Below are 15,592 nucleotides of genomic sequence, written 5' to 3'. Positions count from 1 at the left end.
GACCCGTGGAATGGGTACCATGCAATATGACTTCAAAGGGTCTTCATTTGCTCACCGAACGTCTCCAATCCTATCACTGCTGCGTTTATGCCCCTGTACACATGCTTGATTCTCTTTTGGAGACATAGCAATCCATAGGTTTTAAGATACTTACTAGTCAGGTACATTCTTAGGCGTTTAATATGGGGTGTTGAGTCCATTTCGTTGAGCAAGGAGTAGCTCTTGTCTATTCCATATTTGGCTTAAGGAACTTTATCTGTGCTCATTTCAATCTCTGGTTTTATGCAGCACCCCAACTCACCTTTACCCTTAAGCAAGCATAAGTTGGTTTTCTAAATTTGAGACCCTGTTCTGTTCTGTAATTCAGTTCCTGTGTAGCCAAGTTTACATTCCGTGTATTACTGATATCTTATGATGTTTCTTTTTCTGTGTGACTTATTTCAGTTAGAATCATCATACCTGAATCCACTCATTGTGCTGCTAAGGGCCTGATGACATAGATTTCATTGCTGAGTGATATTGCTTTATAAGTAAATACCACAACTTCTTTATCCATTTTTCACTTTCTGTGATGTTGAACTTGTACTGTAAACGAGGTTCTTGTAAACAGAGCAGTCCCAAACTTTGGGGTGGCTGTGTCTTTTTGATTTTAATTTCCCTAAGCTATAGGACCATAAGTGGAAGTGCCCTAGGCTCTGTTGCTTTGTTTTTTAGATGTTTCAGGAAGCACCATACACTTCTCCCAAGTGTCTGTTGGCAATTTACATCCCTCCCATCAGCATAACAAGGCTCCCAGTTCTCCATGGCCTGTCCTGCCTTTCTGGATTTTACACTTTTTTCAGATGGCCCTTTGGACCGGGGGGAAGTGAGACTTCATTGTAGTGTAGATTTCCTTTGCAAGCTTGCTTGGTTGGCCAAAAAGGGCGTATGCGTTTTTTCCTGAATATATTCAGGAAAAAACGCATACGCCCTTTTTGGCCAAGTGCATCATTGTGGACGTTCTGCCTCTTTTCCTATGCTTTCAATGCAATTCCAGTCTACCTCCTGAAATCGGTTTCCTGCAATTCTGCCCTGCTTTCAAGTCCTCTTGGCAGGCTTACTGCAGTATATTTTTGGACGATAGCTGTCATTTATAACTCTGCAGGTTTGTGAATTACAGTGCTCCTGAGCTCCTTTCTTCAACTCGCTTTCTTGTGACCAGGCCGCAACACCACAGGATGGCTTCAGGCCCTAATCTGGTTCCGGCACGGCACGCTGAGCCTTTGGTTAATTCCTCTTCCTGGTGGGAAATGAGAGTTAAATTTGCCCGTCCAGACACCTCCAGCTAGTCTCTCATTGGTTCTCGCTATTCCTGTTCATCTTCCGCAGAAATTGCAAACTGGGCCAAACAGGAGGTTAAAGGCGCTGACTCTCCAAGTGGGGAGAGTGTTAGTAAAGCGTCTGGAATGTTGCACCCGAGTACCAGGGGAGGAAAACTGAGACATATTTGAACACGTCTCCCGTTCACACGGTTGATCATACTCTGGGTTCCACATGCATGTTTTAGCTGAAGGAAGAATACCTTAAACCTGGAGAGTTGAGACCCGTGGAATGGGTACCATGCAATATGACTTCAAACGGTCTTCATTTGCTCACCGAACCTCTCCAATCCTATCACTGCTGCGTTTATGCCCCTGTACACACGCTTGATTCTCTTTTGGAGACATAGCAATCCATAGGTTTTAAGATACTTACTAGTCAGGTACATTCTTAGGCGTTTAATATGGGGTGTTGAGTCCATTTTGTTGAGCAAGGAGTAGCTCTTGTCTATTCCATATTTGGCTTAAGGAACTTTATCTGTGCTCATTTCAATCTCTGGTTTTATGCAGCACCCCAACTCACCTTTCCCCTTAAGCAAGCATAAGTTGGTTTTCTAAATTTGAGACCCTGTTCTGTTCTGTAATTCAGTTCCTGTGTAGCCAAGTTTACATTCCGTGTATTACTGATATCTTATGATGTTTCTTTTTCTGTGTGACTTATTTCAGTTAGAATCATCGTACCTGAATCCACTCATTGTGCTGCTAAGGGCCTGATGACATAGATTTCATTGCTGAGTGATATTGCTTTGTAAGTAAATACCACAACTTCTTTATCCATTTTTCACTTTCTGTGATGTTGAACTTGTACTGTAAACGAGGTTCTTGTAAACAGAGCAGTCCCAAACTTTGGGGTGGCTGTGTCTTTTTGATTTTAATTTCCCTAAGCTATAGGACCATAAGTGGAAGTGCCCTAGGCTCTGTTGCTTTGTTTTTTAGATGTTTCAGGAAGCACCATACACTTCTCCCTAGTGTCTGTTGGCAATTTACATCCCTCCCATCAGCATAACAAGGCTCCCAGTTCTCCATGGCCTGTCCTGCCTTTCTGGATTTTACACTTTTTTCAGATGGCCCTTTGGACCGGGGGGAAGTGAGACTTCATTGTAGTGCAGATTTCCTTTGCAAGCTTCCTTGGTTGGCCAAAAAGGGCGTATGCGTTTTTTCCTGAATATATTCAGGAAAAAATGCATACGCACTTTTTGGCCAAGTGCATCATTGTGGACGCTCTGCCTCTTTTCGTATGCTTTCAATGCAATTCCAGTTTACCTCCTGAAATCGGTTTCCTGCAATTCTGCCCCGCTTTCAAGTCCTCTTGGCAGCCTTACTTCAGTATATTTTTGGACGATAGCTGTCATTTATAACTCTGCAGGTTTGTGCATTACAGTGCCCCTGAGCTCCTTTCTTCAACTCGCTTTCTTGTGACCTGGCCGCAACACCGCAGGATGGCTTCAGGCCCTAATGTGGTTCCGGCACGGCACGCTGAGGCTTTGGTTAATTCCTCTTCCTGGTGGGAAATGAGAGTTAAATTTGCCCGTCCAGACACCTCCAGCTAGTCTCTCATTAGTTCTCGCTATTCCTGTTCACCTTCCGCAGAAATTGCAAACTGGGCCAAACAGGAGGTTAAAGGGACTGACTCTCCAAGTCGGGAGAGTGTTAGTAAAGTGTCTGGAATGTTGCACCCGAGAACCAGGGTACGAAAACTGAGACATATTTGAACACGTCTCCCGATCACATGGTTGATCATACTCTAGGTTCCACATGCATGTTTTAGCTGAAGGAAGAATACCTTAAACCTGGGTAGTTGAAACCCGTGGAATGGGTACCATGCAATATGACTTCAAAGGGTCTTCATTTGCTCACCGAACCTCTCCAATCCTATCACTGCTGCGTTTATGCCCCTGTACACATGCTTGATTCTCTTTTGGCGACATAGCAATCCATAGGTTTTAAGATACTTACTAGTCAGGTACATTCTTAGGTGTTTAATATGCGGTGTTGAGTCCATTTCGTTGAGCAAGGAGTAGCTCTTGTCTATTCCATATTTGGCTTAAGGAACTTTATCTGTGCTCATTTCAATCTCTGGTTTTATGCAGCACCCCAACTCACCTTTCCCCTTAAGCAAGCATAAGTTGGTTTTCTAAATTTGAGACCCTGTTCTGTTCTGTAATTCAGTTCCTGTGTAGCCAAGTTTACATTCCGTGTATTACTGATATCTTATGATGTTTCTTTTTCTGTGTGACTTATTTCAGTTAGAATCATCATACCTGAATCCACTCATTGTGCTGCTAAGGGCCTGATGACATAGATTTCATTGCTGAGTGATATTGCTTTGTAAGTAAATACCACAACTTCTTTATCCATTTTTCACTTTCTGTGATGTTGAACTTGTACGGTAAAGGAGGTTCTTGTAAACAGAGCCATCCCAAACTTTGGGGTGGCTGTGTCTTTTTGATTTTAATTTCCCTAAGCTATAGGACCATAAGTGGAAGTGCCCTAGGCTTTGTTGCTTTGTTTTTTAGATGTTTCAGGAAACACCATACACTTCTCCCGAGTGACTGCTGGCAATTTACATCCCGCCCATCAGCATAACAAGGCTCCCAGTTCTCCATGGCCTGTCCTGCCTTTCTGCATTTTACACTTTTTTCAGATTGCCCTTTTGACCGGGGGGAAGTGAGACTTCATTGTAGTGCAGATTTCCTTTGCAAGCTTGCTTGGTTGGCCAAAAAGGGCGTATGCGTTTTTTCCTGAATATATTCAGGAAAAAACGCATACGCCCTTTTTGGCCAAGTGCATCATTGTGGACGTTCTGCCTCTTTTCCTATGCTTTCAATGCAATTCCAGTCTACCTCCTGAAATCGGTTTCCTGCAATTCTGCCCCGCTTTCAAGTCCTCTTGGCAGCCTTACTTCAGTATATTTTTGGACGATAGCTGTCATTTATAACTCTGCAGGTTTGTGAATTACAGTGCCCCTGAGCTCCTTTCTTCAACTCGCTTTCTTGTGAGCTGGCCGCAACACCGCAGGATGGCTTCAGGCCCTAATCTGGTTCCGGCACGGCACGCTGAGCCTTTGGTTATTTCCTCTTCCTGGTGGGAAATGAGAGTTAAATTTGCCCGTCCAGACACATCCAGCTAGTCTCTCATTGGTTCTCCCTATTCCTGTTCATCTTCCGCAGAAATTGCAAACTGGGCCAAACAGGAGGTTAAAGGCGCTGACTCTCCAAGTGGGGAGAGTGTTAGTAAAGCGTCTGGAATGTTGCACCCGAGTACCAGGGAAGGAAAACTGAGACATATTTGAACACGTCTCCCGTTCACACGGTTGATCATACTCTGGGTTCCACATGCATGTTTTTGCTGAAGGAAGAATACCTTAAACCTGGAGAGTTGAGACCCGTGGAATGGGTACCATGCAATATGACTTCAAACGGTCTTCATTTGCTCACCGAACCTCTCCAATCCTATCACTGCTGCGTTTATGCCCCTGTACACACGCTTGATTCTCTTTTGGAGACATAGCAATCCATAGGTTTTAAGATACTTACTAGTCAGGTACATTCTTAGGCGTTTAATATGGGGTGTTGAGTCCATTTCGTTGAGCAAGGAGTAGCTCTTGTCTATTCCATATTTGGCTTAAGGAACTTTATCTGTGCTCATTTCAATCTCTGGTTTTATGCAGCACCCCAACTCACCTTTCCCATTAAGCAAGCATAAGTTGGTTTTCTAAATTTGAGACCCTGTTCTGTTTTGGAATTCAGTTCCTGTGTAGCCAAGTTTACATTCCATGTATTAGTGATATCTTATGATGTTTCTTTTTCTGTGTGACTTATTTCAGTTAGAATCATCGTACCTGAATCCACTCATTATGCTGCTATGGGCCTGATGACATAGATTTCATTGCTGAGTGATACTGCATTGTACATAAGTACCACAAGTTCTTTATCCATTTTTCACTTTCTGTGATACTGAACTTGTACGGTAAATGAGGTTCTTGTAAACAGAGGCGTCCCAAACTTTGGGGTGGCTGTGTCTTTTTGATTTTAATTTCCCTAAGCTATAGGACCATAAGTGGAAGTGCCCTAGGCTCTGTTGCTTTGTTTTTTAGATGTTTCAGGAAACACCATACACTTCTCCCAAGTGTCTGTTGGCAATTTACATCCCGCCAATCAGCATAACAAGGCTCCCAGTTCTCCATGGCCTGTCCTGCCTTTCTGGATTTTACACTTTTTTCAGATGGCCCTTTTGACCGGGGGGAAGTGAGTCTTCATTGTAGTGCAGATTTCCTTTGCAAGCTTGCTTGGTTGGCCAAAAAGGGCGTATGCGTTTTTTCCTGAATATATTCAGGAAAAAACGCATACGCCCTTTTTGGCCAAGTGCATCATTGTGGACGTTCTGCCTCTTTTCCTATGCTTTCAATGCAATTCCAGTCTACCTCCTGAAATCGGTTTCCTGCAATTCTGCCCCGCTTTCAAGTCCTCTTGGCAGCCTTACTTCAGTATATTTTTGGACGATAGCTGTCATTTATATCTCTGCAGGTTTGTGAATTACAGTGCCCCTGAGCTCCTTTCTACAACTCGCTTTCTTGTGACCTGGCCGTAACACCGCAGGATGGCTTCAGGCCCTAATCTGGTTCCGGCACGGCACGCTGAGCCGTTGGTTATTTCCTCTTCCTGGTGGGAAATGAGAGTTAAATTTGCCCGTCCAGACACATCCAGCTAGTCTCTCATTGGTTCTCCCTATTCCTGTTCATCTTCCGCAGAAATTGCAAACTGGGCCAAACAGGAGGTTAAAGGCGCTGACTCTCCAAGTGGGGAGAGTGTTAGTAAAGCGTCTGGAATGTTGCACCCGAGTACCAGGGAAGGAAAACTGAGACATGTTTGAACACGTCTCCCGTTCACACGGTTGATCATACTCTGGGTTCCACATGCATGTTTTTGCTGAAGGAAGAATACCTTAAACCTGGAGAGTTGAGACCCGTGGAATGGGTACCATGCAATATGACTTCAAAGGGTCTTCATTTGCTCACCGAACCGCTCCAATCCTATCACTGCTGCGTTTATGCCCCTGTACACACGCTTGATTCTCTTTTGGAGACATAGCAATCCATAGGTTTTAAGATACTTACTAGTCAGGTACATTCTTAGGCGTTTAATATGGGGTGTTGAGTCCATTTCGTTGAGCAAGGAGTAGCTCTTGTCTATTCCATATTTGGCTTAAGGAACTTTATCTGTGCTCATTTCAATCTCTGGTTTTATGCAGCACCCCAACTCACCTTTCCCATTAAGCAAGCATAAGTTGGTTTTCTAAATTTGAGACCCTGTTCTGTTTTGGAATTCAGTTCCTGTGTAGCCAAGTTTACATTCCATGTATTAGTGATATCTTATGATGTTTCTTTTTCTGTGTGACTTATTTCAGTTAGAATCATCGTACCTGAATCCACTCATTATGCTGCTATGGGCCTGATGACATAGATTTCATTGCTGAGTGATACTGCATTGTACATAAGTACCACAAGTTCTTTATCCATTTTTCACTTTCTGTGATATTGAACTTGTACGGTAAATGAGGTTCTTGTAAACAGAGGCGTCCCAAACTTTGGGGTGGCTGTGTCTTTTTGATTTTAATTTCCCTAAGCTATAGGACCATAAGTGGAAGTGCCCTAGGCTCTGTTGCTTTGTTTTTTAGATGTTTCAGGAAACACCATACACTTCTCCCAAGTGTCTGTTGGCAATTTACATCCCGCCAATCAGCATAACAAGGCTCCCAGTTCTCCATGGCCTGTCCTGCCTTTCTGGATTTTACACTTTTTTCAGATGGCCCTTTTGACCGGGGGGAAGTGAGTCTTCATTGTAGTGCAGATTTCCTTTGCAAGCTTGCTTGGTTGGCCAAAAAGGGCGTATGCGTTTTTTCCTGAATATATTCAGGAAAAAACGCATACGCCCTTTTTGGCCAAGTGCATCATTGTGGACGTTCTGCCTCTTTTCCTATGCTTTCAATGCAATTCCAGTCTACCTCCTGAAATCGGTTTCCTGCAATTCTGCCCCGCTTTCAAGTCCTCTTGGCAGCCTTACTTCAGTATATTTTTGGACGATAGCTGTCATTTATATCTCTGCAGGTTTGTGAATTACAGTGCCCCTGAGCTCCTTTCTTCAACTCGCTTTCTTGTGACCTGGCCGTCACACCGCAGGATGGCTTCAGGCCCTAATCTGGTTCCGGCACGGCACGCTGAGCCTTTGGTTATTTCCTCTTCCTGGTGGGAAATGAGAGTTAAATTTGCCCGTCCAGACACCTCCAGCTAGTCTCTCATTGGTTCTCGCTATTCCTGTTCATCTTCCGCAGAAATTGCAAACTGGGCCAAACAGGAGGTTAAAGGCGCTGACTCTCCAAGTGGGGAGAGTGTTAGTAAAGCGTCTGGAATGTTGCACCCGAGTACCAGGGAAGGAAAACTGAGACATATTTGAACACGTCTCCCGTTCACACGGTTGATCATACTCTGGGTTCCACATGCATGTTTTTGCTGAAGGAAGAATACCTTAAACCTGGAGAGTTGAGACCCGTGGAATGGGTACCATGCAATATGACTTCAAACGGTCTTCATTTGCTCACCGAACCTCTCCAATCCTATCACTGCTGCGTTTATGCCCCTGTACACACGCTTGATTCTCTTTTGGAGACATAGCAATCCATAGGTTTTAAGATACTTACTAGTCAGGTACATTCTTAGGCGTTTAATATGGGGTGTTGAGTCCATTTCGTTGAGCAAGGAGTAGCTCTTGTCTATTCCATATTTGGCTTAAGGAACTTTATCTGTGCTCATTTCAATCTCTGGTTTTATGCAGCACCCCAACTCACCTTTCCCATTAAGCAAGCATAAGTTGGTTTTCTAAATTTGAGACCCTGTTCTGTTTTGGAATTCAGTTCCTGTGTAGCCAAGTTTACATTCCATGTATTAGTGATATCTTATGATGTTTCTTTTTCTGTGTGACTTATTTCAGTTAGAACCATCGTACCTGAATCCACTCATTATGCTGCTATGGGCCTGATGACATAGATTTCATTGCTGAGTGATACTGCATTGTACATAAGTACCACAAGTTCTTTATCCATTTTTCACTTTCTGTGATACTGAACTTGTACGGTAAACGAGGTTCTTGTAAACAGAGGCGTCCCAAACTTTGGGGTGGCTGTGTCTTTTTGATTTTAATTTCCCTAAGCTATAGGACCATAAGTGGAAGTGCCCTAGGCTCTGTTGCTTTGTTTTTTAGATGTTTCAGGAAACACCATACACTTCTCCCAAGTGTCTGTTGGCAATTTACATCCCGCCAATCAGCATAACAAGGCTCCCAGTTCTCCATGGCCTGTCCTGCCTTTCTGGATTTTACACTTTTTTCAGATGGCCCTTTTTACCGGGGGGAAGTGAGTCTTCATTGTAGTGCAGATTTCCTTTGCAAGCTTGCTTGGTTGGCCAAAAAGGGCGTATGCGTTTTTTCCTGAATATATTCAGGAAAAAACGCATACGCCCTTTTTGGCCAAGTGCATCATTGTGGACGTTCTGCCTCTTTTCCTATGCTTTCAATGCAATTCCAGTCTACCTCCTGAAATCGGTTTCCTGCAATTCTGCCCCGCTTTCAAGTCCTCTTGGCAGCCTTACTTCAGTATATTTTTGGACGATAGCTGTCATTTATATCTCTGCAGGTTTGTGAATTACAGTGCCCCTGAGCTCCTTTCTACAACTCGCTTTCTTGTGACCTGGCCGTAACACTGCAGGATGGCTTCAGGCCCTAATCTGGTTCCGGCACGGCACGCTGAGCCGTTGGTTATTTCCTCTTCCTGGTGGGAAATGAGAGTTAAATTTGCCTGTCCAGACACATCCAGCTAGTCTCTCATTGGTTCTCCCTATTCCTGTTCATCTTCCGCAGAAATTGCAAACTGGGCCAAACAGGAGGTTAAAGGCGCTGACTCTCCAAGTGGGGAGAGTGTTAGTAAAGCGTCTGGAATGTTGCACCCGAGTACCAGGGAAGGAAAACTGAGACATATTTGAACACGTCTCCCGTTCACACGGTTGATCATACTCTGGGTTCCACATGCATGTTTTTGCTGAAGGAAGAATACCTTAAACCTGGAGAGTTGAGACCCGTGGAATGGGTACCATGCAATATGACTTCAAAGGGTCTTCATTTGCTCACCGAACCGCTCCAATCCTATCACTGCTGCGTTTATGCCCCTGTACACACGCTTGATTCTCTTTCGGAGACATAGCAATCCATAGGTTTTAAGATACTTACTAGTCAGGTACATTCTTAGGCGTTTAATATGGGGAGTTGAGTCCATTTCGTTGAGCAAGGAGTAGCTCTTGTCTATTCCATATTTGGCTTAAGGAACTTTATCTGTGCTCATTTCAATCTCTGGTTTTATGCAGCACCCCAACTCACCTTTCCCCTTAAGCAAGCATAAGTTGGTTTTCTAAATTTGAGACCCTGTTCTGTTTTGGAATTCAGTTCCTCTGTAGCCAAGTTTACATTCCGTGTATTAGTGATACCTTATGATGTTTCTTTTTCTGTGTGACTTATTTCAGTTAGAATCATCGTACCTGAATCCACTCATTATGCTGCTACGGGCCTGATGACATAGATTTCATTGCTGAGTGATACTGCATTGTACGTAAGTACCACAAGTTCTTTATCCATTTTTCACTTTCTGTGATATTGAACTTGTACGGTAAACGAGGTTCTTGTAAACAGAGGCGTCCCAAACTTTGGGGTGGCTGTGTCTTTTTGATTTTAATTTCCCTAAGCTATAGGACCATAAGTGGAAGTGCCCTAGGCTCTGTTGCTTTGTTTTTTAGATGTTTCAGGAAACACCATACACTTCTCCCGAGTGTCTGTTGGCAATTTACATCCCGCCCATCAGCATAACAAGGCTCCCAGTTCTCCATGGCCTGTCCTGCCTTTCTGCATTTTACACTTTTTTCAGATGGCCCTTTTGACCGGGGGGAAGTGAGACTTCATTGTAGTGCAGATTTCCTTTGCAAGCTTGCTTGGTTGGCCAAAAAGGGCGTATGCGTTTTTTCCTGAATATATTCAGGAAAAAACGCATACGCCCTTTTTGGCCAAGTGCATCATTGTGGACGTTCTGCCTCTTTTCCTATGCTTTCAATGCAATTCCACTCTACCTCCTGAAATCGGTTTCCTGCAATTCTGCCCCGCTTTCAAGTCCTCTTGGCAGCCTTACTTCAGTATATTTTTGGACGATAGCTGTCATTTATAACTCTGCAGGTTTGTGAATTACAGTGCCCCTGAGCTCCTTTCTTCAACTCGCTTTCTTGTGAGCTGGCCGCAACACCGCAGGATGGCTTCAGGCCCTAATCTGGTTCCGGCACGGCACGCTGAGCCTTTGGTTATTTCCTCTTCCTGGTGGGAAATGAGAGTTAAATTTGCCCGTCCAGACACATCCAGCTAGTCTCTCATTGGTTCTCCCTATTCCTGTTCATCTTCCGCAGAAATTGCAAACTGGGCCAAACAGGAGGTTAAAGGCGCTGACTCTCCAAGTGGGGAGAGTGTTAGTAAAGCGTCTGGAATGTTGCACCCGAGTACCAGGGAAGGAAAACTGAGACATATTTGAACACGTCTCCCGTTCACACGGTTGATCATACTCTGGGTTCCACATGCATGTTTTTGCTGAAGGAAGAATACCTTAAACCTGGAGAGTTGAGACCCGTGGAATGGGTACCATGCAATATGACTTCAAACGGTCTTCATTTGCTCACCGAACCTCTCCAATCCTATCACTGCTGCGTTTATGCCCCTGTACACACGCTTGATTCTCTTTTGGAGACATAGCAATCCATAGGTTTTAAGATACTTACTAGTCAGGTACATTCTTAGGCGTTTAATATGGGGTGTTGAGTCCATTTCGTTGAGCAAGGAGTAGCTCTTGTCTATTCCATATTTGGCTTAAGGAACTTTATCTGTGCTCATTTCAATCTCTGGTTTTATGCAGCACCCCAACTCACCTTTCCCATTAAGCAAGCATAAGTTGGTTTTCTAAATTTGAGACCCTGTTCTGTTTTGGAATTCAGTTCCTGTGTAGCCAAGTTTACATTCCATGTATTAGTGATATCTTATGATGTTTCTTTTTCTGTGTGACTTATTTCAGTTAGAATCATCGTACCTGAATCCACTCATTATGCTGCTATGGGCCTGATGACATAGATTTCATTGCTGAGTGATACTGCATTGTACATAAGTACCACAAGTTCTTTATCCATTTTTCACTTTCTGTGATATTGAACTTGTACGGTAAATGAGGTTCTTGTAAACAGAGGCGTCCCAAACTTTGGGGTGGCTGTGTCTTTTTGATTTTAATTTCCCTAAGCTATAGGACCATAAGTGGAAGTGCCCTAGGCTCTGTTGCTTTGTTTTTTAGATGTTTCAGGAAACACCATACACTTCTCCCAAGTGTCTGTTGGCAATTTACATCCCGCCAATCAGCATAACAAGGCTCCCAGTTCTCCATGGCCTGTCCTGCCTTTCTGGATTTTACACTTTTTTCAGATGGCCCTTTTGACCGGGGGGAAGTGAGTCTTCATTGTAGTGCAGATTTCCTTTGCAAGCTTGCTTGGTTGGCCAAAAAGGGCGTATGCGTTTTTTCCTGAATATATTCAGGAAAAAACGCATACGCCCTTTTTGGCCAAGTGCATCATTGTGGACGTTCTGCCTCTTTTCCTATGCTTTCAATGCAATTCCAGTCTACCTCCTGAAATCGGTTTCCTGCAATTCTGCCCCGCTTTCAAGTCCTCTTGGCAGCCTTACTTCAGTATATTTTTGGACGATAGCTGTCATTTATATCTCTGCAGGTTTGTGAATTACAGTGCCCCTGAGCTCCTTTCTTCAACTCGCTTTCTTGTGACCTGGCCGTCACACCGCAGGATGGCTTCAGGCCCTAATCTGGTTCCGGCACGGCACGCTGAGCCTTTGGTTATTTCCTCTTCCTGGTGGGAAATGAGAGTTAAATTTGCCCGTCCAGACACCTCCAGCTAGTCTCTCATTGGTTCTCGCTATTCCTGTTCATCTTCCGCAGAAATTGCAAACTGGGCCAAACAGGAGGTTAAAGGCGCTGACTCTCCAAGTGGGGAGAGTGTTAGTAAAGCGTCTGGAATGTTGCACCCGAGTACCAGGGAAGGAAAACTGAGACATATTTGAACACGTCTCCCGTTCACACGGTTGATCATACTCTGGGTTCCACATGCATGTTTTTGCTGAAGGAAGAATACCTTAAACCTGGAGAGTTGAGACCCGTGGAATGGGTACCATGCAATATGACTTCAAACGGTCTTCATTTGCTCACCGAACCTCTCCAATCCTATCACTGCTGCGTTTATGCCCCTGTACACACGCTTGATTCTCTTTTGGAGACATAGCAATCCATAGGTTTTAAGATACTTACTAGTCAGGTACATTCTTAGGCGTTTAATATGGGGTGTTGAGTCCATTTCGTTGAGCAAGGAGTAGCTCTTGTCTATTCCATATTTGGCTTAAGGAACTTTATCTGTGCTCATTTCAATCTCTGGTTTTATGCAGCACCCCAACTCACCTTTCCCATTAAGCAAGCATAAGTTGGTTTTCTAAATTTGAGACCCTGTTCTGTTTTGGAATTCAGTTCCTCTGTAGCCAAGTTTACATTCCGTGTATTAGTGATACCTTATGATGTTTCTTTTTCTGTGTGACTTATTTCAGTTAGAATCATCGTACCTGAATCCACTCATTATGCTGCTACGGGCCTGATGACATAGATTTCATTGCTGAGTGATACTGCATTGTACGTAAGTACCACAAGTTCTTTATCCATTTTTCACTTTCTGTGATATTGAACTTGTACGGTAAACGAGGTTCTTGTAAACAGAGGCGTCCCAAACTTTGGGGTGGCTGTGTCTTTTTGATTTTAATTTCCCTAAGCTATAGGACCATAAGTGGAAGTGCCCTAGGCTCTGTTGCTTTGTTTTTTAGATGTTTCAGGAAACACCATACACTTCTCCCGAGTGTCTGTTGGCAATTTACATCCCGCCCATCAGCATAACAAGGCTCCCAGTTCTCCATGGCCTGTCCTGCCTTTCTGCATTTTACACTTTATTCAGATGGCCCTTTTGACCGGGGGGAAGTGAGACTTCATTGTAGTGCAGATTTCCTTTGCAAGCTTGCTTGGTTGGCCAAAAAGGGCGTATGCGTTTTTTCCTGAATATATTCAGGAAAAAACGCATACGCCCTTTTTGGCCAAGTGCATCATTGTGGACGTTCTGCCTCTTTTCCTATGCTTTCAATGCAATTCCACTCTACCTCCTGAAATCGGTTTCCTGCAATTCTGCCCCGCTTTCAAGTCCTCTTGGCAGCCTTACTTCAGTATATTTTTGGACGATAGCTGTCATTTATATCTCTGCAGGTTTGTGAATTACAGTGCCCCTGAGCTCCTTTCTTCAACTCGCTTTCTTGTGAGCTGGCCGCAACACCGCAGGATGGCTTCAGGCCCTAATCTGGTTCCGGCACGGCACGCTGAGCCTTTGGTTATTTCCTCTTCCTGGTGGGAAATGAGAGTTAAATTTGCCCGTCCAGACACATCCAGCTAGTCTCTCATTGGTTCTCCCTATTCCTGTTCATCTTCCGCAGAAATTGCAAACTGGGCCAAACAGGAGGTTAAAGACGCTGACTCTCCAAGTGGGGAGAGTGTTAGTAAAGCGTCTGGAATGTTGCACCCGAGTACCAGGGAAGGAAAACTGAGACATATTTGAACACGTCTCCCGTTCACACGGTTGATCATACTCTGGGTTCCACATGCATGTTTTTGCTGAAGGAAGAATACCTTAAACCTGGAGAGTTGAGACCCGTGGAATGGGTACCATGCAATATGACTTCAAAGGGTCTTCATTTGCTCACCGAACCTCTCCAATCCTATCACTGCTGCGTTTATGCCCCTGTACGCATGCTTGATTCTCTTTTGGAGACATAGCAATCCATAGGTTTTAAGATACTTACTAGTCAGGTACATTCTTAGGCGTTTAATATGGGGTGTTGAGTCCATTTCGTTGAGCAAGGAGTAGCTCTTGTCTATTCCATATTTGGCTTAAGGAACTTTATCTGTGCTCATTTCAATCTCTGGTTTTATGCAGCACCCCAACTCACCTTTCCCCTTAAGCAAGCATAAGTTGGTTTTCTAAATTTGAGACCCTGTTCTGTTTTGGAATTCAGTTCCTCTGTAGCCAAGTTTACATTCCGTGTATTAGTGATACCTTATGATGTTTCTTTTTCTGTGTGACTTATTTCAGTTAGAATCATCGTACCTGAATCCACTCATTATGCTGCTACGGGCCTGATGACATAGATTTCATTGCTGAGTGATACTGCATTGTACGTAAGTACCACAAGTTCTTTATCCATTTTTCACTTTCTGTGATGTTGAACTTGTACGGTAAACGCGGTTCTTGTAAACAGAGCCGTTCCAAACATTGGGGTGGCTGTGTCTTTTTGATTTTAATTTCCCTAAGCTATAGGACCATAAGTGGAAGTGCCCTAGGCTCTGTTGCTTTGTTTTTTAGATGTTTCAGGAAACACCATACATTTCTCCCTAGTGTCTGTTGGCAATTTACATCCCGCCCATCAGCATAACAAGGCTCCCAGTTCTCCATGGCCTGTCCTGCCTTTCTGGATTTTACACTTTTTTCAGATGGCCCTTTTGACCGGGGGGAAGTGAGACTTCATTGTAGTGCAGATTTCCTTTGCAAGCTTGCTTGGTTGGCCAAAAAGGGTGTATGCGTTTTTACCTGAATATATTCAGGAAAAAACGCATACGCCCTTTTTGGCCAAGTCCATCATTGTGGACGTTCTGCCTCTTTTCCTATGCTTTCAATGCAATTCCAGTCTACCTCCTGAAATCGGTTTCCTGCAATTCTGCCCCGCTTTCAAGTCCTCTTGGCAGCCTTACTTCAGTATATTTTTGGACGATAGCTGTCATTTATAACTCTGCAGGTTTGTGAATTACAGTGCCCATGAGCTACTTTCTTCAACTGGCTTTCTTGTGAGCTGGCCGCAACACCGCAGGATGGCTTCAGGCCCTAATCTGGTTCTGGCACGGCACGCTGAGCCTTTGGTTATTTCCTCTTCCTGGTGGGAAATGAGAATTAAATTTGCCCGTCCAGACACCTCCAGCTAGTCTCTCATTGGTTCTCCCTATTCCTGTTCATCTTCCGCAGAAAT

This window comes from Pseudorca crassidens, unplaced genomic scaffold, assembly GCF_039906515.1.
Source record: "Pseudorca crassidens isolate mPseCra1 unplaced genomic scaffold, mPseCra1.hap1 Scaffold_67, whole genome shotgun sequence".
Taxonomy (NCBI): Eukaryota; Metazoa; Chordata; class Mammalia; order Artiodactyla; family Delphinidae; genus Pseudorca; species Pseudorca crassidens.
The sequence above is the reverse complement of the archived record's forward strand: the minus strand, read 5'-3'. Positions refer to the sequence as shown.